The sequence below is a fragment of the Ictidomys tridecemlineatus genome, chromosome 13 (assembly GCF_052094955.1).
Source record: "Ictidomys tridecemlineatus isolate mIctTri1 chromosome 13, mIctTri1.hap1, whole genome shotgun sequence".
NCBI classification, from domain to species: Eukaryota; Metazoa; Chordata; class Mammalia; order Rodentia; family Sciuridae; genus Ictidomys; species Ictidomys tridecemlineatus.
This window is the reverse complement of record NC_135489.1, coordinates 96,159,282-96,185,182: the sequence shown is the minus strand read 5'-3', so window position 1 is coordinate 96,185,182 and position 25,901 is coordinate 96,159,282. Positions and strand designations below refer to the sequence as shown.

At 47.1% G+C, this 25,901-nt stretch overlaps 1 protein-coding gene and 1 long non-coding RNA gene across 3 annotated transcripts in view; one reads left to right on the top strand and one right to left on the bottom strand.

Annotated features, from left to right (window-relative positions):
* LOC144370058 (putative serine protease 47) overlaps positions 1 to 25,901 on the top strand; it is a 405,363-nt gene that overhangs the window by 160,045 nt on the left and 219,417 nt on the right. The window lies entirely within an intron of this gene.
* Positions 8,847 to 17,886, bottom strand: LOC144370049 (uncharacterized). Its single transcript, XR_013429972.1, has 3 exons — positions 17,714 to 17,886; positions 9,817 to 9,843; positions 8,847 to 9,012 (listed from the first exon to the last, which is right to left on the bottom strand). It is a non-coding gene; the product is annotated as an uncharacterized LOC144370049 (long non-coding RNA).

Below are 25,901 nucleotides of genomic sequence, written 5' to 3'. Positions count from 1 at the left end.
TGTGGGTGATGGAAATCTTTGTTTCCAATGGTCTTCATCATCATATGGCAGACTCAAGCTATAGTAGGTTTCTGGGGTAATGTGGGCCAGAATTTGGAGTTGGCTATCTCGCTCCATATGATGGTCCCTCTCCCAGTTATTTCACCATCTACCCTACACCTGATTCTTGTTGGCATGAGGAAATCACAACCAGAAGTGGGGTTAGGGTTGCTGGCTCCAAGACAGAACTCTACAGATATCCACACATGTTGTCCTGGACTCTTGATAAGGACACTGTGGTCATGTGGCACTCATGAGGAAGTTACTCTCTTTGAATTCTGAATGTGGATGTTCATCACTGCCCCAATTTGTGACTGTGCTCCCAGGCCATTCTGTGCACTGTCTCAGTTAGCTTGGCTGCAATACTGAATGCTATAGACCAGGTAACTAAGACTCCAGACCTTCACTTCTCAGAGATCTGGAGTTGGGAGATGCAGATGAAGGGTGCCTGATCCAGATTCCCACGTGGGCTCTCTCCTTGCTAAAGAAGATGACAGATTCGACTGTCCTCACATGACTGACATCACATCAGTGTCTCTTCCTTCTCCTGGGTGACCACTAATGCCTTCATGAAGCCCTATCCTCAGTATCTCATCAAACCTCCTAAACACTAAAGTTCATCTCCAGATACCATCACATTGGGGGTTAGGATTTCAACAGGTGAATTTTGGAGGATAAAACATTCAGTACAGGCTGGGATTGTTGCTCAGTTGTATATTGCTCGCTTAGCACCAGTAAGACACTGGGTTCGATCCTTGGCATCACATAAAAAAATAATAAAAATTAAATTCTTAAAAATCAAATTCAGCACATAACACACCATACCATCAAGGAATCCAAGTGAAATCCTACAGGCCAACACATCCCTTGGTGTTAATGTTTGATATGGGGTATAGTGTCCCAGAGCCCCAGTACCATACTTGAATATGATGGAGCAGATGTAACAAAGGTAGGAAGACATGTTGGGCCAGTTAGGCTGAGAATGGAGGGTGACATTGTGGACACTGACTGATCCTGATGAAGTGCAGCCCAGTGCTTCGGTCCCTGTCTCAATGGGAGTCCACCATGACCATGGAGGAGGCCCTGTGGAAGGGTTTGCAGGAATGGCAGTGCACCAGCTATGTTGATCAGATGGCCTTCTATGAGAAAGCAGAAAAGTGAGTCAGTTTTCAGAGCCCAGACCCGAGTGGTGGGTATCTTGGTTGCATAGCAGTGTCTGATAGGGCCTGTCACCTTCTTATGTGTTAGATCCAAGCCATCTCTCTCTCCAAATAACAGCTCCCTCTAGCTGGAAGGCTGGGATTTCTCTCTGCAACAATGGAGGTTCAGGGTCAGGGTGGGGAGGAGTAACCAGCCCAGTCACAACGTCTCCTTCTGCTTTCTTGGCTCTGCAAAGGGGAAAAGCACTGGATTCACTCAGGCCACTTGCCTGGGAACTGGCACCTCTTTACAGAGTGAGGACTACAAAAGGTCCTGAACATGGCCACTACTTCAACCTCATGTTCCAGAGAAGATGGCAGTGGAGAGTGCATGGTCAGGGACATCCAGCACCTCAGATGCCCCGAGGACCTGCCTCTGATCTTACTGCCTTTGTTCTATGAAATCCCTGCCATTGCAACAAGTGAAAAGAAGGAAAAGAACAGCCCTCATTGGAAGCAACCCAATGTTCTCAGTTTAGCTTCCATTTTCTCATGACGTCTTCTGTCCCTTGGCCTCCCAGGTGATCCTTCCAGGGCTCATGTGCCAGACTCAGTATCCCTGAATTGGGCCAGGATCCCTGGTTTCCCTGATATAAATCACATCCCTGATGAGTTTCTGGAACTTACCTGATCCGTGTGGTTCCTGGCAGAAACAGGAGAGACCTAGAATAAGGGCCAGCCAGGGGCCCTGCCTAGGTCCCTCAGATCTGATTCCTTTCAGGTGGTAGCTGATGGACTTGATGTGGTTCTTCCTGCGTAGAAGCTTCTTCCTGGGACTGGCCCAGCCCACTCCAGGGCACAGCTCCACATCCCTGCCACCAGCTCCTGCCTGGTATGGGACTAGCACCTGCCTGGTATGGCTGACCTGCTTTTCAGCTCAGCCTGTGCCTCCTTTTTCCAAACTCCAACCAGGTACATGGAGTTTGAGGCTGCAGAGGAAATGGAGGCTCCAAGGATGCAATTGTCAGGGGTCTTCCAGTGCCAACCTCCTGTACCTCCGTGGATGGATACTCCAAGGCCTCAGATTCCCAAGCTGTTCAACAGCTAGGTGGGGTTCCCACATTCCCACAGGAACTCATGATAGTGTCCAACGTCACCAAAGGGTGACTAGGTCCAAGGCAGTCTGTTGTCCCAAGTAAGAACTTTTCCTTCAGTATGGGGGATTTGGTCTTGCAAACAGAATACCCTCCTAGCACCTGAAGTTCCTGACACCCCTCGTTTTGAACTGTGTATTGACTGGTCCAAGTATGTAGCTCCTTTCTTTTTTTTCATCTTGAAAAACTGCACCTTAGTTAATAATAATAATTCCCTTTACCCCCAAGGGCTTGGCAACCACCATTCTAATTTCTCTAGTAATTTGACTAATTGGTGTACTTTATATAAGTTGGATCTTAACAATACGTGCTGTTTTTATGAGTGAGTGTGTGTGTGTTTGTCTGTCTAAATTCCTGTACTTATAATAATGTTCTCAAGTTCCTCCATATCGGTCAGATAGTTCCTTCCGATAGTATCAGTCAAAATTTCCTTTATTTTTCAGACCAAATAATATTTCATCATATGTGTGTGTGCTAAATTCTTAAAACCTCTCCTCAATAGACCCTTGGCTAAAACAGATAATCTTTGTATGATTATGTGTGTAGAAATATCTCTTCAAGTCCTTGCTGGCTCCCTTCTGCCTCTCTGACTTCATCCCTCTCTCTCTTTAACTTATTTTCCTTGGCTGTTTCTTGTCTGTGCTTTTTATCTCCACCCACCTGTGTTTATCCATTATTTCATATTTAGATTTTTTTAATTTTATTTTTATATTAAAGGATATATAAACACTATAATCTCTCTCTATATAAATTGTTTTACTTCCACCCTGAAATCAGTACCAGCATCCTGCATTATATTCTTTCATGCCTTTTGCTCTGATTGTTTACTTATATACTATATATATATATATCCTTTTTCCCTCATTTTAATCAAAATGGTATCATTTTATAAACACTACAGTGAAACTTGCTTCTTTTTCACTTGCCAATTTATTATGGATATTACAAGTAAATATAGATCTAACTACCTTTTTTTTCTTAAAAGATCTATCCTTTTCATAAATGCAATAAAATAAATAATCCTTGTATGATCACATGTGTATAAATATCTCTTCAATTCTTTGCAGGCTCCCTTCTGCCTTTTGCCCTCCTTTTGCATAAACACAATCCTATTCTTGTTTAATCAGCCAAATATCTGGAGAAGTCCACCATTCTCATACATCTATGTACTTTTTCTTTCTTAAAAAATATTTTTTAGTTGCCAGTGAACATTTATTTTTATTTATTTATCCATATGCAGGGCTGATGATTGAACCCAGGGCCTCACGCAATGCCAGGCAAGTGCCCTACCACTAAGCCACAACCCCAGCCCCACTTTTTTTTCTTTTTAGGTTTTGGGATTAAAATAAGGGCTTTGCTTGTGCTCATCACATGCCCTACCACAGAGCGACAAGATATGCTTTTTTAAAAACATGTGTGTCCTTGGCCAAACTGTAAAATTCTAACCTCATTATTACTCTGCTTCCTTCAGAGAAATGGTCCACATAATGACTGCTGATGAGTGAAGTCTTGGTTCCTTACTGTTCCTGCTTTGGAGTTGGGTGAGAGCCTCAGAGCTTTGACCAACTAACTACAACCCATGCACTCACTTGGAGACTCAAGGCGTACCTGAAGGGAAGCCGGGGCGCACACACCTGGCACCGGCACCAGTGCTGGGTGAGGAAACCTAAACTGCAGTGGAGCAGTTGCTGGAGACTTGAACTCCAGAGAGGCCATGGGAGCACTGGGGCCCCTCACTCCCTTGGGTGCTACCTCCAGGAGCCTTGTCAGGTTCTCAGGCTTTAGACCAGACTGTTTCTGGAAAGGGTATGGAGAAAATGAACTACTTTCAGAATATTTGTTCTACTATCAAGTATAAAGCCTGATGCAAGAGAAATTCTCATGTCAGGGCCTGACCTTTAGAGTTTTATCAGCATCTAACTGACTTGGGGGACAGAAACACCCAAATCCAGCTCCCTCTTTCCTTCCTGCCCCACCAGGGTGGGAATGGGTGCCAATGAGATGTGGGCATGAAGGTCCCAGCTCAGGGACATAGGCTCCCTATGAGACTGAGGTCTAATCCTAGGACCAGAGAGTGCTTCCTGTCCCACGTCCTCACCTCAGCACCACCTCAGTAGGGCTTCTGTATAATGAGAGAGGAAGGAACTGTCTCAGGATCCTCTGGGAAACTAACAGGCCAGAGGGGAGACAAAAATAAGGACACCAGAGGAAATTTAGCCTCTCACACACGGAAACACCAGAGTAAACACAAACTAATGACTCACCAGGTGAACATGAAACATCACCCTGCACACCCATGGACCTCTGCTCCTGTCACCCAGCAGATCATATGTGACTTTGTGCAGAAAATTTCAAGACAAAGAAGACAAATAAAAAAGGCTACATTTCCTGTAAGGAAGAGCAATCATCAAAACTAGGCTTATATTTAGTGGATACTTTGAAATATTCAGGTCAGCAATCCAAAATAACTGATTTATACATTTTAAGGGTTCTCATGGAAGAAACAGAGAGTTTGCAGAAACATATGTGCAATGTCAGCAGGTAGATGGACATTTCAAGAAAGAGCCAAAGGAAATGCTAGAAATCAGGGCACTGTAATGAAAATGAAGAAAACATTTAAAAAACTCATCAACAAATATCCAGAGCTAAGCAAGAATGAGTGAGCTTGAAGTTTGTTATATAAACTTCTCAAACCCAGATGCAAAGAGAAATGGGTAACAATGTCAAAATAGAATCCCCAAGAATATGGGATAACTATGAAAATTGCAACACATGCAAAATGGGAATACCAGAAGAGAAGAAAGAAGAAATATTTGAAATAATAATGACTGAAAATTTGCCAAAACTCACAACAGCCATCAAACCACAGAAATCATTGAGCAGAATAAATGCCAGAACATTCCATCTGGGCATGTCATATTCATACTGCAGAAAATAAAGACAAGGAGAAAATCTTCAAGAAGCCATAGGGGGAAAGTATGCCTTATCCACTGAGAAGCAAAGATCTGAATGACATCAGACTTTCCTTCAAAGACTATGCAAGCCAGAAAGGGGAGCAATGAAAAACATAGTGTTGAGAGGAAAAAATTCCTCTTTACCCCAAATTCTATACCAGTGAGATGCTCCTGCAAAGGAGAATAAAAATGAAGACTTTCCAGTCAAATAAAATTGGAGAGGACTTGTCACCAGCAGATCTTCCTTGAAAGAAATGTTAAAAGAATTTCTTCAGTGAGCCAGAAAATGAGATCGGTCAGAAACCTGGATCAACATAAGAGAGAGCAGGAATAAGTGAAGGTAAAATCAACACTCTGAGTTTGAGATCTTAATTGAAGTAACAGATAGCAATCCATTCAAAATGATAATGCAGGACTGGATCCAATGACTAAATCTTATGAATAAATGAAAGAATATTAGCAAATTACAGGAGAGAAGAAGTGGGAACACTGCATGAATTTTGTGCACCAATCAGCGGGGGTTGTTGGTGATGGTGTCACTTGATGTTTCCCCAGGGTGCTGCCACTTCTTTCCCAAGAAGCCAGGCCTTGTCCTCTCATTGAATCACCTACTCAGGAAGGCCATGGCCATGCTCGGGGTCAGTCCAAAACCTGGGGATCTGTCCAGATCTTTCACAGACACTTTCTCTGTTGAGAAATAAATGCTGATGCACAGATAAATACAATTCTGTATTGTTCTTTTCCCCTTGAAAGCACAGCAGAAGCATTTTCCCACACCACACACAATCCTTTATTACATCTTCCTGTGCAAAAGTCTTCACCTAGAATCCTCTTCTTTCCATTTGCAAATTCAACCAGAAACGCTAGAGCTTTCTCCACACTCAGTTCACCTGACATGAACATGCAGTGGACAAGAGAGGAGCTGGGTGAGGTCACAGACATTAAACATTCCTAAGTTGTGACTATTCTGACTTCATTATGCAGGCTCTGGGGTCGGACACCAAGTGTGCCTTTCTAACATCTTTCCAACAGTTTCCCAAGGTCCCCAAAGGCCTGTGTATTTAAGCCTTGGCCCCAACCTGTGGCACTATTGGAAGGTGCTGGGAACTTTAGGAAGCTGGAGGAGGTTAGATCACTGGAGGTGTGCCCTTAAAGGGGATGTCAGAAACCTGGCACCTCCTGTTGCTCTCTACTTCCTGATCAGCATTGCTCCACAATGTGTTCCTGCCACAGTGTGCTGCCATGTCACAGGCCCAAGGCAATGGGGCCCACTGACCATGGGATGCATTTCAGAAACCATGAGCCACAATAAGCCTTTCTTCTTTTTCAGTTGATTATGTCAGATGTTTTGTTATAGTAATGAAAACCTCACTAACACCCTGGATGGGAAAGCCCCAAGGTCAGCTTCTGAGTTCATTCATGTCATCTCAAATACATGGCTGATTACAATCTTAGAATCAAAATCCACAAAGACTTAAGGAACCCAGACTCCTGATTCCAAATGTCCAGATCCCTAGGGTTTCAGGTTCTGTGCCACATAGGATTCAGCAGCCATGGACTCATATATTTTCAGACTAAAAGGGATGTAGCACTGCTTAATTCTCACCTGAGAGAGCATGGAAATGAGGGACAGGGGGCCAACGTCTAGTCAAGGGTCAGAAACTACCTGAGATTCTTCTGGGTGTGCTGGGTGTGCTGGTACAGCTGGGTGTTACCCAGGAGCACCTCACAGTCCTGTGGTGCCTGGGATTTGCTGGAGGAGGAAGGGCCCATTATCAGCATTGTATCTGATTCAGGGGCCCCCACTCTTCCTGCATCCTCATCCCACTGCCCACACTGCTCTGGACCCCCTTCTCCCAGCCCTGATTCCAGGCACCTTTGTCTCCTCCCTTCTAACACTCAGGAGCCTCCTCGCTCTGGGTTGATGAACATTCAACTCACAACCTCAGGACGTAGGGCTTCCCACCACCTCCTAGAACTGGAGGAGCTGAGAATCCTGGTGCTGGAAGGGTACTAAGGGGTGCCTCAGATCAAACCCTCTTATTTTCCTAGGAGGAGCTCTGGACCATTACCATGTTATGGTTCAGATCTTAAATGACTCCCATAGGTTCATGTGCAAAAGGCTTGGGTGCTGGTCTGTGGCAATAATGGGAAATGGCAGAAACTGTAAGCAGCAGAGCCTAGTGGAAATCAGTTAGGTCCTCAGGTTGGGGGTGCTCTTGACATGTTGGGACCATGTACCCCTATTTGCTTCCTTGCTGCCATGAGGTGAAAGGGACTCCTCCACCATGTGCTCCTGTCACAGTGTACTGTTCTCCCACAGTCCTGAAACTATGTGGCCAAGTTTCCATGTACCGGAGGTACTAAGTAAACCGTGACCCAAAGTAAAATTACCTACTTTTGACTCAATTCTCAGATATTTTGTCACAATGACAAAAAGCTAACTCATATACCAGGTCTCTTCCTGTCACCTTTTGATCCATCCCTTGGCCTCACCACCTCCAACCCACTCCCTCAGGGTTGCTTTTCTCCACTTGGAGGTAAATGCTCACAAAGAATTTCTTAAATGCACAAATGAGTGCACAGAATTGAAGTTCTCCTGTTTCTGAAGGGGAATGAGTAACTTCATGGCTTTGTTCACACAGTTCTCAGACCTGTAGGGCCCCCATCCATATCACAAGCCCAACTCCTCCTTTAAGGAAGTCCCTTGACCCTGCCCCCCACAATGTAGCTTCTCTCTGGACCCCTTCCCTCACATCTGCCCTCCTTGCCCACTTTGAGCTTCTTCCTGCATCATGCTGACTGAAGCTTGTTCCTTGTCTTCCTGAAAAGATGGAGACACACTGGCATGGGATCTCGCCACACCTCCCCCCCCCATGTCATGGAGGGTTTCAGGGGACCCTGCACAGATTCAAGAGAAGCTAGCTGAGGATTCAGGGACAGCAAGTGTACAAATTGCAACTCCCCTACCTGGGCTATGAGTCCCTCCTTCCCTCTGGGTCCCTCCACATGTGTTCTGAAGTTAGCCACAGAGACAGGCCCAGGAGGGCCAGGAGAGTTAGACTCCTGACTGTCCATGTCATTCTCCAAGGCTGGGGAACCCTACTCTCCCCACCAACGCAGCCTGACACATGGGGCAGGGGTAACTCTGGCTCCTCCCAGGAATGAAGTTTAACAAAAGTAATGAAAGAAATCATTTCACTGCTGATCATATCTGGTCTCTGACTAGATTCTTACTCTCAGGAGTGTAGGGTAAGGTGCCAATGTTCTCAGCACACGTCCTTGTCAGGGGGGACAGACATAGGGAAGAGGGGTCTCTCAGCTGGGGCTGAGGATGAAGGATGATAAGGACCCAGGAAATGAAGAAAGCACTGGGTGGCCAGTGGGGAGGACAGTCCAGGTGGAGCAGACACTGGATCAAAGAAGGAGCAGTGTGCATTTGGTGGCAGCACAGGGACCCCAGCAATACCCAGAGGAGGGCCATCCCCTCTGATCCCCTTTTCTCTTCTCACCCTTCCTCCCCTGCCAAACCCCCTGAGAGGGCCCCAGGAAGCATAACTCACTTGAGAAAGCACTGGGCTGTGGAAAGCAGCCAGTGGGCTTCAATGAGGACAGCTCCGCAGAGATGCTGGCCCAGGTAGAGCAGGCTGGCCTGCCACGGCCACTGGCCACTCACCGAATCATGGCCACCATACACCTTCCCTATCACCTTGGGCTTCCCGCACACTGTGGAGACAATCCCCCCAGATCTGTTAGAGATACGTGTGGTGTCCCATACCACCCCAAGGAGGTCCCTCCTTCACTTCACACATGGGAAGGCCAAGGTCAAGGGACAAGTGACCCAGCCCAAATGATTGAGGGCTGTCTTGGCTTCTGACTTCAGTCATCACAGCCCAGGCCTAGATGGCCTAGTACAGCTGAGCAAGAGCTGTGGGGATATTGGTCTGGGGGTCTGGACAGGAAGGGGCAAGGTGAAAGGCTGCTCACAGCACAGCCCTGGGACTGGGAAGGATTCCCTGGGGCCTCACTCCTTCCACCAACACAACTCTATGCCTACTTTGCAGATGAGGGGAGTGAAGTTCTCTGGGGTTACTAATCTTACTTTTCAGAGGTCCTAGTTTCTAGGCAGCTGTTTTCACTCCACACCCTCCACCCCAGTGTCATGAGGAGCAAAGTCACCAGCAGGTGTCTGTAGTACTGTGTGACCTGGGGCAACTGACCCCCACCCCCTCATGGCATGCTCCATTGCTAAAGGGGTGGGGCAGATGGAGACAACTCTGTTTAGAAGACTTCTATCTGGGGGAGGATCCATGGTCCTCACAGTTGAGAAGGGTTATCTTGGTCCCTGGCTGTGCTCCCAGATTTCTGGAAAGGGACCTGAGACTCCTGAGCCTGACTGCCTCTGCCTCTGGGCCCCCTACAGCCCTGGGCCAGACCTGGGCCACGCATCCTGTTCCACAGCCTCATGCCTGAGCTCTGGCAGGGATTCCCACCCATAAAATCTCCGCCAGATTGGGAAACCTGACCTACCTTGGGTGATGTCCTCTTGGTGGACGTCTGCTTCAGGGTAGAGACAAAGAGAACACACTGGTGGCTTCTCACTGCCCGCCTGGGCCTGCTCCTGCCTCCTCCAGCCTCTCCCACCAGCCCCTACTGCAAAGGGACCTTGGGCCCCGCCCACACAGCCCCAGACCCTGCTGGCTATGGGCTCCAGGTCCTCCTGTTCCCCTGGGAGTTCATCTGCCTTTCCTGGCGGCTGCCAGAAACCAGGGGTACAGGCTGCCTGGAGACGGAGAGACCACAGCAACAACAACGGCCGCAGAGCCATGAGCCTGGCCTGGTGCCCATCCGGGACTGCTGGACTCTGGGGATGACCCCACCCTGACCTGCACCTACCCATGCGCAGAGGGTTCCTCACCCTGCCATGAGACAGGCATCAACACTCCAGCTACCGCACCCACCACCCACCCTCCACCCACCTGACTGTGCCCTCAGCTGCCACCACAGGCACTGGAGGCCCTGGCCCTCATCCCAAGACAGACCCCCCTCACACACACTGGCCCAGTACCCTGACCCCTCCCACACCATCCTTGACCCAATCAAGGACCCAGATCAATGAGAAAAGGAAGAGGAGGCTACCCATAGAAAAAGAGAAAGGATATTCAATAGTAATTCATCCCAGGGGTGTGGCCCAGAGGCAGGGCCATCCTGCATTCCAAGGCAGCTCTCTATGTAACACACTGAGTTTGGAATAGTCAATCTACATTTATTTTCCCATTTCTTTTGCTTCATTTCTGGATTATAAACATCAGACTACAAGGAACTCATCAATCATTTTCAAAAAAAAGGGGGATCAAATGGAGTAGAATTGGTTCTGAGCACTTACAATGGAACAGGAGGTCACTGAAAATCACATCTCAGATGCATACCTGGACAATTCTTTTATTCACCTGCTGTCCAAAGTGGGCCAAACCGCCAGTTTCCTGAAACATTGCTAAACTCTGCTGATTTTCTGTACAAACTATTCCTTCCAACCAACTATTCAGAGACTGAGTCTGCACCTATGTTTGTTCCCACAAAATAGCTTGATTTTTCATGTACCAGTATAGAACAAAAAACAAAACGAATGCTGGTGAGGATGAGTGGGAAAAGAAACATTGTACACCACTGATGAGAATGTAAATTAGTATCATCCCTCTGCATAAAAGTATGGAGGTACCCCAAAAAGCTAAACATAAATTGTTTATACCATCCAGCTATCTCATTCCTGACATATACCCAAAGGAATCAAAGCAAGCATAGTAAAGAGATACCTGCATACACAGGAATGAGACATCTTCATCTATGTACTGTTCTCAATAGCCAAGCTATGAAGTCAGTCTAGATGCCCATCAAGAGAAGAATGCGTCAACAAAATGTGCTACATAAACCAGTCCTCATGGTGCATCCCAATGGCACAGGAGACTGAGGCAGGATGAGCTCAAGTTCCAGGCCAGTGTAACAACTTTGTAACAACCTATCTCCAAATTTTAAAAGGGACTAAGGAGAAGTTGTTCATTCATAGAGCCCCCTGGGTTCAATACCCACCCAGTACGATTTTAAAAAAAGAACTTCATATATGTGAGAAGTAGAAAATCTGATGATTCATGTTCAAAAAGTAAATTCTCAAGTAAGTAGATTTTAGAAATTCTAAATACAGGGAAAAGAGAAGGCAGAGTAGAAAATCACTAAAGGACAGTTTATGCAGTACCATTCATATGTGGCAGCCTTGAGACTTAAACACATATAGTCTCCTAGAAAAATAGGATGTGGGAATAGGGACCTGTTTAACAGATTAACAGGAGGAAATACCACATTGAGAAACATTAATTGAAGGGGAAAGAGATCCTAAATGTGGAAAGAGAGTTTTCTTATATGGGAATGTGGCATCTTAGGCAAAGTTCACTAAGGTTGTGACCTTCTTAACCAATCTTAGTTCTTAACCAATGAGGAACTGGGGGATTGAACTTGTGTTTAAGAGGATAAAATACATATTGTACCTGCTCTCTAAAAGTCTCACTTCTGTTGCACTCTGTGTCTCCATGTTCTTTCCCTGGGATTGGACAAAAGATCGTGTTTCAGAAACACATGCGTGTGCGTGCGCGCACACACACACACACACACACAGAGAGAGAGAGAGAGAGAGAGAGAGAGAGAGAGACAGAGACAGAGACAGAGACAGAGAGAGAAATATTAGTATTATTCAGCTATAAAGAAAAATAATACCATGTCCTTTCAGGAAAATGGATAAAATTATAGATCACAATATGAACAAAATAAGCAAGACTCACAAAGACAAGTGGAAATGTGTTCTCTCATATGAGAAATCTTGAGGGAAAATATGATATTAAAGAGGGCCTATAAGGGATAGAGGAGGGAATCCGGGGGAGGAAGATTAATATAAAAGGAGGAAAAGGGAAATGTAGCTACAATCAAAGCTCCTTAGAATCACGTATGGAAATTTCCCAATGAAACCCATTATTCTGTACAATTTACATTCCCTAATGTGTATAACAAAATTAAACTAGATAAGCCTCTAATCGTTTTTTAATTTGTGAAAGGAAAAGACTGTGAATGGTAATGAAACCCATGAAAATATGTTCCACATCCTTAGTAATGAGAGAAAGGTAAATTAATACTACAATGAAACACCATTTAATTTCATTACAATGGCTAATGAAACAGACAATACCAAATGTTGGCAAGGATGTAGAAAAAGTGGAACCCAGACACATTTCAGAAGGAATATAACATAAGGCATCCTTTAGAAAGAAGTTTGGAAATTTATAAAATACCAAACATAAAGTTACCATGTGACCCCGTAGTTTCACTTCTCAGAATCTACTTAAAAGAAAAAAAAAACACATGTCCCCAAAGAAAGAAAACTAAAGAATAAAATTAAAGAAAACTAAAGAATAACACAAAATAGCTCAACTTAGAAACATGTGTCTCCATGAATACTTGCAGAAGAATTTTCATAACAGCATTGTTCATAATATCCCCATTCTGCAAATGCCTGTCAACTGGTAAACAAATATCAAAGTGTGGTACAACTATGCTTTGGAAGAAAACATAACAAAAACACAGGTAAGTGCCACAGCCTAGAAATTCAAAAACATTACCCTAAGTGGAGGAAGCCAGTTGCAGAGGACAACAAATTCTGGGTTTCTATTTATCTGAAATGCCCAGGAAATGAAAAAAAAATTTTTTTAAAATCTGGTAGTTATCTAGGGGTAGAGGTCGGAGTGGAGATTAAAATAGCAAAATGGGTGATTATGGCATAAATCTATGAATTTAACACTGTTTAAACGAAAAAGAATTAAAGCAGAGAGATAATGCTTTAGGACACATAAGATGGAGTTGGGAGAACATTGCAAGTCACATGTGAGACCTGGGAGCACTCACAACTGAACCACTGAATTTGGCACCTGCCCAAGTGCATGCTGGCTGCATGGAGAGCCTTAACGGCAAGGCTTTGGGATGACAGCACTGAGAGTCGGGAATTAAGACTGCTGCTGGAAAAATTAAGCCATTTTGTAGGAAGGGACATGAGTAAAATCTGAGTCTCTGGAGAGTTTGGTGGAAGGAGTGGTTTGTACAGAAGATCAAGAGTTTAACATTGTTTCAGGAAACAGGTAGTTTGACCCACTTGGGTCAGCATGGTGGTGTGGGGTGCAGCCCAGATGAAGGTTGAGCTGTGGTTCCCAGTGATGTCTGATTAACAATGGCTTCTTGCTCCATTTCAAGTGCCTAGAACCAATGCTGCTCTATTTGATTTTTTTTCCTGATATAGGCTAATAAAATAAGTTCCCTACAATCTGAACTTTATGGTCAGACATGAAGGAAAAGTTATAAGGAAATAAGAGTATATTGGATAAGAGAACAATAGAACAAGTAGATACAATGACAACAGGTATTTATGCCCCAATCATCAGTGCCATTAATTATATAAAAGAGACACTTCATGAGTTAAACTTTCAGAGAGACCAAGGTACAATAATTCCTTGAATCACATAATAATGGAATGAAAATAAAAATGTACACCAAAACCCCACAAGAACTAAATGAAGATATAGAGATTGAACAATACATGTTTGAATGATGAATGGATGATAGAAGAAATCAGGGAAGAAATTTGAAAAAAATTCTTAGATGCAAATGAGAAGAGTGATACAATATACCAGTAACTGTAGGTCAGTATGAAGTTAGTTCTAAGAGGAATGTTTAAACAATCAAATGATGCATCTAAAGGCCCTTAAGAAAGAACAAACCAAATCCAAAAAGAGAAGAAGGAAGGAAATAATTAAGATCAAAGCAAAAATTAATGAAATTGAGAATGAAGAAAATATAAATGCTCCACTAAACTAAGAGTTTTTGAAAACATAAAAAGATGGATAAGCCCTTAACCAAAAAAAGACTCAAATTAATAAATTCAGAGTTGAAAAAGTAGAAATCATCACACATATCACAGAAACAAAAAAATCATTATGGATTATTTTGAAAAATTATACACCAATCAACTGGAAAACCCAGGGAAAATGGGTACATTTCTACACAGCTATAATCTGCAAAAATTGAAGTCAGAGGAAAAAGAAGGTCTAAACAGACCAGTAACTAGCAATGAGAAGCAGTAATGAAAAGCTTGTAAGAAATAAAGCCCCAGGTCTAGATGGATTCTCAGCCAAATTCTAGGAGACTTCAGGAAGAACTCATGCCAGTGCTCCATGAAATGGAAAGGGATGGAATAAGTCCAAGTTCCCTCTGTGAAGTCTGTATCCCTCTAAGTCAAAACCAGATAAGGACACACTGAGGAAAGAAAACTGCAGACCAATATCCCACATGAACTTAAATGCAAAATTTCTTAATAAAATGTTAGCAAATCACATTGAAAAACATGTTAAGGGTATACAACATGACCAAGATGGATCAAAGAGCCAGGGATTAGACCAGAAATTATGCCTCCTTTAGAAGCAAATGGAGACTCAACACTCCAAGAATGACTTTCTTAAAAGGACCCACACAATTCAGGAAATAAGGGCAAGAGTTAATAAATGGGTGTGTATTGAATAAAAAAAAACTTATGCACAGCAAAGGAAACAAGATTTTGGAACCTATAGATTGAGAAAAAAATCTTTGCTACTCTTCTGACCAAGAAGTACAGAATACATAAAGAACTCAGAATGCTTAACATCAAAAATCAAACAATGCAATAATAAATGAGCAAAAGAAATAGACACTTCCCAAAGGAAGAAATAAAAATGGCCAACAAATACATGAATAAATGTTCAATACCATTAGCAATTAGGGAAATTAACAACCCCAAGATTTCATCTCACTCCAGTCAACAAGACAGCATCAAGAAAACAAAGAATAATAAATGCTGGAGAATATGAAAAAACACAGCAACACTTACACACTATTGATGTGGCTGTAAATTAGTAGAAACTCTATGGAAATAAGTATGGGTGCTCCTCAAAACACTAGAACTGAAGCCACCATATTACCTAGCAATACCACTCCTTGGTATTTATCCTGAAGATTTAAGGTCATCAAGCTATAGTGATACATGCACACCCACCTTTGGAGCAGCACAATTCACTATATCCAAATATGAAACCTAGGCCCATCCAAAGATGGAGTAAGAAAAAGTGATATGTATTGCATGGCTCTCTCTTGTCCAGTGTGGCTGTGGAGTCTCGAACCAAGACCTCCAGAGACCAAGCTAGAAGCAGGTCTCATTTGATTACGTAGTTACCAAGTATATATACTTGGGCTGTAGCTAAGCAGATTATAGGCGGCCACCAATACAGTTTCTGGCCAATTGACCCTGCAACAACCAATCAAGGAGGAAGCCATGGAGCAAGCGCTGGGACTGCAACATGTGGCCTCACTCTCAGCCCCTGTGCCTATGGGGTAAGCAGATTGCCGCTCACGTGCCCAGCACAAGGGGAGTGATTTGCCACACTGGTGCCCTTAATGTATGCCATGTATGCAGGACTCCAAGCACTTGTCCCCACAATATGTGTGTGTATGTGTGTGTGTGTCTATACATAAACATATAATAGAGACTGATTCAGTGTAAAGTAAAATTAAATTATGTCAATTTGAAGGAAAATGAATGGAACTGGAGTCCCTTAAGTTAAGCAATATCTTCTAAAATGAGAACATCAACAGTTGGATGTTTTCTCTCATATGTGAAATCTATAGAAGAAAAAGATAAATAGAGGTGGCGGCTCATGAAAATTGAAGGAACATAAGTAGATTTGATGAAAGGGACTATAGGGAGGAAGCAGGAAGAGAAAGGAAGAGAATGATATTGTTTAATTATATTCTTATTTCTTGTGCAATGTGAATAAGAAAGAACAATTCTCACCAACACCAAAATAACCAGTTGCCCTTATGAGAGCTGGAAATACTGTGAAGGTTAATCTGATGCTATGTCAATATGAGATGTCATATGGCATGCTCTTTCTGTCAGCAAATACAGTCCTAGACTCAGAGGTGAGTCAGCTTCTGTGGTACCTGATTGATCTGGGATGAGTTCACGCCACACTCCAGAAATAAGAAAATGTCTTTTGGCCATGCCCAGTAAATCCCAGAAACCCCGAAGAAAGGAAAACCAGGAGACCAGATTCTAGGAAAGGCCTGGAAGGAGGTGGAGCCATCAAAACAGCTACAACCTAGATGGAAGGTACCTCACACCATCAGCTTTCTCTATGGCTATAAAGGTACAGGGCATACCAACTTGGATCCTTCTTGCCTGGGTAAAACCCCCCTCTGGATCCTGAAGAGACTCCAGACTCACTCACAACTTCACAGAATTCATCCTATGCCTGTGAAATTCTCAGAGAACTCTGCTTTTTTTTTTTTTCCGGCATTATACCTCCTCAAAATCAGATCAGCAGCTCATAATTATGAAGTGAGGTTTGCTTGTTCTCTTTGCTGCTCCACTTCTGCCTTAGGACAAATTCTCCCATTACAAAGCCCCAGACACCACCACCCACACTTCTGAACACACACCACATTCCCCTCAGTCAGTCCTAAACAGAACAAGGTCCAAATGAGGAATGCACAGCAACACATTAGGGACCCCACCACCCACCAAAGGAACAGGGGAACACCCCAGCCCTCTGTACTCTACCAACCCTCCAGGACCAGCACAGGCCTCATTTTCTCACCCAAATAACCGCCCTGTGATCCTCCTGCCCATCAAGACGGAAGGAAAATTTCGGGCACCCAGAAAGAGCCACAAGGGCCCCCCAACAGCCCCCCACCACGCTGAGAGCACATCGTCAGTGTCAGTGCGCAATACACGAGCACCACACATTAATAATACAACAGGAGTCTCTTTATTGCACACGACTTGGGGTCACACCGTTCTCCCGTCACCATTCAGGTGCTCTGTCCCCCAACAGCCCACCTACGAGGGCCGTCAATCACGGTGTGACCACAGGGGACCCAGCACACTCCGCTCAGTGTGTTCCCTTCTGCAAAGTCGCTAACGTCACGGGAAACGCGCGTCCTTCAGCCTAACAACCCTGATGCCAGCTGACGGTGTCCCCAACATTCAGAGCTTTCACAGTGACAAGGAGACGACCTTCACCACTTCCTCTGACACCGACAGGAGCCGCGGACCTGCTGACCAGGACCGCGCTGCTCAGGCACCGCACAGGTGCCCCGGAGCCCGGGCCCCACACAGGCTGCAAGGGACACGGAGGGACGGCGCCCCAATGTGGGGGCCGCACTGGCCAACGGCCCCTCACTTCGGGGCCTGGTGCGGGCGGCCCACGTCCAGGGGAGGCCAGGACGGCGCTGCCCGGCGAGGCACAGGGGCCAGAGGACCAGGAAGGGACACCTTGGGGACGGGAGAGGCTCGCGGGTCCGGTACCTCGGGCCTCTGGGACTGAGTCTGGACGCCGCCTCGGGAGCCCTGCCGGCCGTTGGGAGCCCGCCAACCGCGCTCGCGCCTGCGCCTTGCCCCGCTGCAGCCCCAACGGACGCTGGAGCAGTTGGAGGGCGACCAGAGAGCATGCGCTTCCAGCCAAGCACGTGCGCATGCGCGAGGGGTGCAGGAGGGACCTGGGGGCGCCCTGCAGGAGGATGAGGTGGGTCGGGAAGCCTGCGAGGTGTCTCCAGCAAAGCGGCTCCTCCTCCAGAGCCTCTGGGCTGGCCCTTCTTTCAGCCTGAGCGTCTTTAATGACGAAGTGATTTTCACTGTTATGACTTAGACACCGCCCTGTGCAGCCCTTGGGAGCTCTCTACCCTGAAGCACTGGCTCCCCATTTGGGCCCAGTGTTTTCACCCCCTTCCCACTAACTCCCTTTGGTTCCTGTTCACTCGTCCAGACATCAGTGTGTGCTTTCCTCCTAGTCCAGCTGCAGGTTCCATTAAAGAATTATAGGTCTGGGTAACACTCTGAAAACCCCATTCCTTGATTTTGCCTACTGAGCACATTATTGCATACGGACAGCCCTCCCACTATATACAGATGCCCACATGTTCTCTTTGACAGTTTTACTCCTATGTTTGATGAAGATTTGGCAATGTCCACCAATTTGGGTACACACCAAATGTATCCTCTTCCTTTTCTACGCCATGGCATATTTTTAGCCTGAAGGTTTCAAATGTATACTTGGATCCCATTGACCCTGAAATGCTTTATCCCAAAACAACAAACAAAAACAATCCTTTGATACTCTTTCTGGAAATTTAGGTAATTCGTATCATTTCTTTCCAAAGGATAATGTGGAAGACATGTCACGTGTGATGCTGCCAAGGTCCTAGGACGGAAAACCTTTACAGTAGGCGGACAGGGCCTTCAGCCATTCTGCCAATGTTCCTGATGACAAGGACATCCATGTTCACAGTGTTTTTATTTTTTTTTCCCTTCGGCAATCAATATGAGTTCAGGACTTTACAAGAATAAAGGTCAGATGGTAGGACAAAAGGATTTCAATGCTCCTTCCCATGGCCACTTTGCACAAATTGCATTTGTCCAGTGGTATTATATGAGCAGTTTGAAGCAGTGCAAGACTGATGGGGTAACACTGAAGCTCAGTGGCAAAGCACTGACCAAGAGTATGCAAGGCCCCTGAATTCGACCTTGGTCTAGCAAATAAAGCTTGCTTTGAGAATCTGAACTCCATCAGTCATTATATGAAACAACTAAAACAACTGTGGAATAAAAAGACAGTTTTTCTACACTGCATAATTTATATCACTACTTTAAAAGAAAAGCTCCACGAGCTACTTCATCAATGACATCGATGTGGGGAATAACTACATAAAAAGTGAAAGAAGCTTGTTCTTAGTGCCTGAATATCATGGATTGCCTCCTCCCCCATTCATTGAAAAGACTTCTAATAAGGTGTTGAATATTTCTGAAACACCCAAGAGTCTGTTTTACAGACTGGGAATGGGATTAAAAAAAACACTTTGTACATAAAATGCAATCCATACCCTTCAGTTTAGAGTAGGGGCCGTTCAGACCCATGACTGTGTGGCTCATGAGAGCCATAGCTCTCACCACTCTGCTGTGCATTTGAGAAACTACTTCAAAATGACCCAGAGGCACACACCACTTGTGTCACCATTGAATTGCCTAAAGGCAACTGGAGGTTCTTCTATACCTGTCAGAGCTCTTGATGGAATGTCTGCCCAGCCCGCGCCAGGCCAGCTGCCCTTGGCCCCTCCCCCTGCAGAATGTCTGGGTCCAACATTCCACTGGGGTTTACATTTAAACTTTGCCCAGCTTGGCTCAGTTGGACCCTGAGAATCTGTTACAGACAGGTCACTCTCTGGATCCTGTACTGACTTTTCCCACTGTGGAGACTGTGAGACACTGTGTCCAGTGTCCTGACCTTTGGAAGGAGGTGAGCCTGGAGGGTCAGGGGCTTGTTATCTGAGGGCCAGTCACCTCCCAAACCCTTGGGAGTTAGAATGGAGTACTTCCCCTGAGGTCAACTCACTGAGCAGAAGTAAGGGAAGGAAAGAGCCTTAGAGGATGCACTTGACATGGCCCAGGAAGCCCCAGGAAGACTGATACTGCTCATGGGGAGGAGGGCTCCTAAGACCCAGGTCCAGGCTACTCAGGGGAAATACATTGGGTCAGCAGAAGGGAGAGAGGCCAAGGGCTTGATTCCTTATACAATGGACACAGGTCACTGCATGGTTTTTTAGGCAGTCCCAGATGGTGTCACAGTGGTGGTCAGTTAGGGCTCCCAGGAGTCAAGATGCTGAGCCCTGTGCCCATTCCTAAGACACAGGGAAGCTGCCTGGGATGTCATTCTGAGGGGATTGACCGAGAGTCTCAGATCATAACTGGGCAGTGGTGAGGAGTGTTCACAGCTAGAAAACTGCCCAGTGGGTCTCATAAATGACCACAGTCGCAGTGTGATATACTCTCTGTGGGTGAGGCTGCAGGTTTCTCCAACTGCCACAGCCCAGGGCACCTTGCCAACTTCCTGCCCAGGAAAACTTCTCCTTCCATTCAGACAGTTGGTGTCCTTGATTCTTGAAGGGCAGGGCACCCAGGAAACCTCAACCAACATAGATTTGGGCCTCTGGGGGGTCTTCTGAATGGTTATCTCTGAGTGTAGGCTCAGCTCCTTGTTTTCAAATCAACAGGAAGACTTTGCTTATCTTCCTGGTTTGGTTGGTACTCCATGAAAAGGGAGCACATGTGGGGTGTTCATTTTCCAGGATCAGGTTTGAAGATGACTGGGTTCTCATGAAGACAGGAAGGAGAGTGGCACACAGTTAGGAAGGGTCCCCACACGTATTGTCATTGGAACTTAGGCAGGTGTCCTGATTAATATGTGCAAGTGTTGAAGTGTGGTGCACCTCCCATCCCTTGACTACACTCTGCAGAACGTCCTGGTGGACAGGGATGTGCTCCAAACAACCTTGCCACAGGTAGCAGCTGGCACAGGCCTGATCCTCTGTGACACTTTCCTTCCATTTATTGGGAGCTCAAAGGAAAAGGACCTCAGAATGACTCCAATTCCCAGGCCCAATAAAAACATGACAGTGGCCGTGAAAATCTCTGAAGAGCCGCACTGCTCATAATCCCACCACCTCCCATGATCCTCAGAAGCTGTTGCTGGTCATTCCAGGAGACGATTTGGGGAGCTCAGTGTCTATCACATAGACCTCTTCCCTGTGTCATAGCAGGAACCAGTGAACACTGGGGACACAGCTGGCCAGAATCTGTCCCCCCACAGTGTTTGCTGTGGGAAGTGCTGGGAGAGGCACCCACATGCTGGGCGGGGTGAACTTCAGGATTCCTCAGCCTCTAGCTAGGCAGAGATCTTAATCAGGTGTTTCTTGTTTGTTTGTGGAAGCCTAGGAAAGAAGTGGAGGGGTACACAAGGAGTATTAGCAAATGGAAGGCTGAGGAGGTGGTGGGGCAATAATCTTTAGAACCCGTCACCTTCACAAACGACCCTGGAGTACCTGCATCTGCCCTCGAGAAGAAGATCCCTTTCCTGTTGGCGAGCATGGGAGGGGCATGGTGCCACTGAGCAGAGTCACATTGATCCATTTCTAGGGAGTCACCTAGGAGGCCAATGGATTGTCTGCCAAGGATGCACAAGGGACCTCTCAGAGGCAGGGAAAGCTGAGGTGCCACAGTCCACTGACAGCCTTCAGGGAGCCCTGGTGTACTGGGAACCAGTTTTCTCAGGGTAGAACTATGACAAAGGGAACACAGCATGAAATTCACTCAGGGACAATTGCAAACTGCAAAATGTCCCTGCCAACAGGGCCCTGAGCTGTGAGCATTTGTCCTCAGATTCCCACTGAGTAAGAAACTGGGGGCCTGAATCCTGCTGCCATTCCGAACCCCTCCTCCATTCTCCCCTTTCTTTGCTTCCACAGCATCTGCATTCCAGAGACCAGGCATGAACTTCAATCCTGGTGCCCACATGTCTGCGTTCAGGGGCCTGCCCTTTCTTCCAGCTGCCCCTGTGCCAACACACCAGCCGTTCTGGGAGCCGCCCCTGGCACCATGGGTGACTGCACCCATCTCCCAGGCTAACCCTCTGGTGCTGTCCGCTTACCCTGGACAACTCTATGTGCCAGGGCTGTCCACCCTTGGACAATGTGGGCCACAACTGAGGCCAGCAGGGCCCCCTCATATTCAGAACATTGCCCACACTCAGGCACCCCTCAACTGGGGGGCCCCAGGGGTCTCCTGTGGGGGTGTGGAGCATCCTGCTCCATTCCTCGTGGCACCTTCTGGTGTAAGGACCACTGTGCCTGCCTCAGCAAGTGGGGGGATCCAGAACTATGGGATCCACTGGCACCTGGGCCTGCGCCCTCCAGCACCTCGGCCATTTGCCCAGGTGGCCCCCATCATGTTCCCAATGAATGCGCGCCAGTGGCCAGGTACAGTGTATGGGGCAGGTGCACCACCCATGTTCCCGGCTGCGGAGGTGCCACCAGAGGACTCTGGTGGACATTCCAGCGTCTATGAGAACTTCCGGCGCTGGCAGCGCTTCAAGACCCTGGTCCGCAGGCACCTTCCTCAGACTCCTGATGTGGAAGCATTTTCCTGCTTCCTCATGTGAGTGTTCTCCTCAGGCTCCCCCTTGAGCTCTGTGAGGAGGAAGAGCGTGGGTTGGAGAGAGGAGGCTGGGATGTAGGGGAACTGGAAGAGAGGTCCTGAGGGTGAGGGGACAAGCTGAGACCCTTACACTCCCAGATGTATCCCCTCACACCAGAGAATGAAATGTGCCTTATGTCAGGTGCCCATCACAGTCCTGTGAGGGCAGGAAATCTTTGTTTCCAGTGATCATCACCATCACTGGAGGACTCAAGGTCACAGGAGGTTCCTGGGGTAATGTGGGCCAGAAACTGGAATTGGCTGTCTGACTCCACATAATGCTCCCTCCCCCAGTCATTTCACCTTCCACCATAGACCTGATTGTTCCTGGCACAGAGCACATCCCAACCACAAGTGAGCTTAGGGGTGCTGGCCCCTAGACAGAACTCTAAAGATATCCACACACATTGTCATGAACTCCTGATTGGGACCCGCTGGTGATGTCACACTCAAGGGGATGCTGTCTTTGGACACTGCATGGGCATGTTCATCTTTCCCCAGTTTGTAACTGTGCTCCCAGGCCATTCTGTGCACTGTCTTAGTCAGCCTGGGCCACCATACAGGATACTGTGGAACACGTGGACACACACACAGGCAGGCATTCCTTTCTCACAGTCCTGGAGTCAGGATTCCCAGGTAACGGGTACCTGACCTAAAGTCCCATGAACGCGCTCTTCTCCTTGCTCGGAAGACAGCTGGCTCACCTGTGTCCTCACATGACTGACATCTCTTCAGTGTCTCCTCCTTCTCCAGGAAGAACACCAATGCCCCCATGAAGCACCACCCTCAGGGTCTCATCTAACCCTCTAAGCACTAAAGCCAGGCTCCAGATACCATCACACTGGGGTTAGGGCTTCACCAGGTGAATGTGAATGAGGATAACCACATTCAGCACCTAGTACAGCACATCATAGAGGAATCCAAGCACAATCATGCTGGTCAATGCAGCCCTTGGTGTTCAGGTTGGCATGAGTGTCCTGGAGTCCAATGTCAATACTTTGAGGTGCACATGACTGGGAAATAGCGACAGAGTTAGGAAGGTATGTTGGTCTGCCGATGAAGGAGGGTGACCTTGTGGACACTGATTCTGATGAATTCCAGCCCAGTGCTTCGGTCTCTGTCCCGACGGGAGCCCACCATGACCATGGAAGAGGGCCTGCGGAAGGGTTGGAAGGAATGGCAGCGCACCAGCAACTTTGAACGGATGGTCTTCTATGAGACCTCACAAAAGTGAGCTAGCTTCCGGGGCCCAGAATCTAGGTGGGAATCCAGGGTTTGCACAGTAGTGTGGGTAGGGCATGTCACCTACCTATGTGTTGGCTCTGAGGGGTCTAGCTCTCCAAATTGCAGCTCCTTCTAGCTGAAGCGCTGGACATCCTCTCGACAACAATCCCAGAATCTCCAGCCTCAATGTTTGTGATTCCAACTGTGTCTTGAGGATCAGGGTCCCAATGGGGAGGAGAAACCAGTCCAGCCACACTGACTCCTTCTCCTTTGTTGTCTGGGCAGAGGTAAAGAGTTCCACTAGCCTCACACACACCACCTGCCCGGGAACTGGCACCTCTTTAGAGTGGGGACTACTGGAGCTCATGAAAGTGGTACGCGTTCAAGCCAATGTGCCAGAAGGGGGTGGCAGTGAAGAGTGCACGGTCAGGGGCATCCAGAACCTCAGATGCCCTAGGACAGGTCTGCGATCTTTACTGCCTTTGCTCTATGAAATCCCAGACATTCCAACAAGTGAAAGGAAGAAAAAGAACCAGCCCTCCAAGGAAGCAACCCAATGTTCTCAGTTTAGCTTCCACCTCCACATGACCCCTCCTGTGCCTTTCTTTCCCAGGTGATCCTTCCAAGGCTCAAGGTCCCAGCCTCAGCATCCCTTAATTGGGCCAGGACCCTCATATACATCATTGCCCTGACCAGTTTCTGGAACTTGCCTGATCCATGTGGTTCCTGGCAGGGACAGGGGAAACAAGGGTCACCTAGGGGCTATGCCGCGTCACTCAGAGCTCATTCCCTTCAGGTGCTGGCTGATGTGGTGTTCCCTCAGAACGGCCATTCCTCCTATGTAGCAGCTCCCTCCTGGGCTGGCCTGGCCCACTTCAGGACACAGATCCATATCTCTGCCCCCAGCTCCTCCCTGGTATGGGGCTAGCACCTGCCTGCTATGGCTGACCTGCTTCTCAGCTCAGCCTGTGCCTCCCTTGCCCACCAAGGTTCATGGAGTTTGAGGCTGCGGAGGAGATGGAGGATCCAAGGATGCAGTTGACAGGGGTTTTCCAGTGCCGACCTCCTCCTGTACCTCCAATGCTGCAACTTTCAAAGCCGCCAGTCCTGGAGGCTTTCCAACGCCCAGGTAGGGTTCCCTCTTTCCCACAGGAGCCCACGACAGTCTCTGAATGGTGACAAGGGCTAAGGCAAGTTGTGGTCTCAAATAAGAACTTTTCCTCAGTGTGGGGGATTTGGTCTTGAAGCAGAACAGCCCCCAGCCCCTGAGGTCCCTGCCACCCAGTCTGAACTGCGTATTCACCCTTACAAGTACACAGCTCCTTTGTCTCCTTGTCTGTCCAAAGAACACACATATCATCTGCACAGGACTTGGGTCCTGGAGGGTAGAGAACATGGAATTTCAGTCTCTCTAAATGTCCTCCCGCTAGACTCTCCTAGATGGCGCATCTGGTGCACTGTTATATCCCTCAGGTCCTAGGTCCGGTTGCCTCATGCATGGCATGCCAGGTTAGGTCCACTGAGCCTTGCCTACTACCCAGGGTTTGGGATGAACACGGATCCCTCATTCATGCACCACTCTGGTCTTCCCTGTCCTAGGGTGCACCTCCAGAGAGACCAACCCCAAAATACAGCCTGCCTGCTCATTAACAGCCAAACCAAAGGCACCAGAGACCAAGGTGCCTGAGACAAAGGCACGCAAGACCAAGGCGCGCAAGAACAAGGTGGCCAAGACCAAAGGGCCTGAGACCAAGGCGCCTGAGGAGATCCCACCTGAAGCCATCCAAGAGTACATGGACATCATGGATGAGCTATTTGGGCCTACCACCTTTCCCACATGGGAGCCCTCCCACTTGTCCACAGAAGAGCTTGCTGAGATCTTGGGAGAGGAAGGACTGGAGCATCAGGCAATAGAGGATTTATACCCAGACTCAAGTCTCCTGAGCTACGTCGATAAGGACTTTATCAACAAGGTGGGCTGCACCTACAATCTTGGTGTAGTCAAGGTTGCAAAACTCATGGAATTGATCATCTAGCACAGATTCTCAGCAGAGTTGGTGTGTGTATGTGTATGTGTGTGTGTGTGTGTGGGGGGGGGTGTGCATGCACACACACACACACACACACATGCGTGCCCTCTTCTAAATGTTTGTAGCAGGTCGTTGGGCTATAATAGCCCCATGGTGTAATGAGAATGGGATCATCATTGCTTCCTGTTTCTACTAGAAGTCTTCCCGACTTGGGGCTA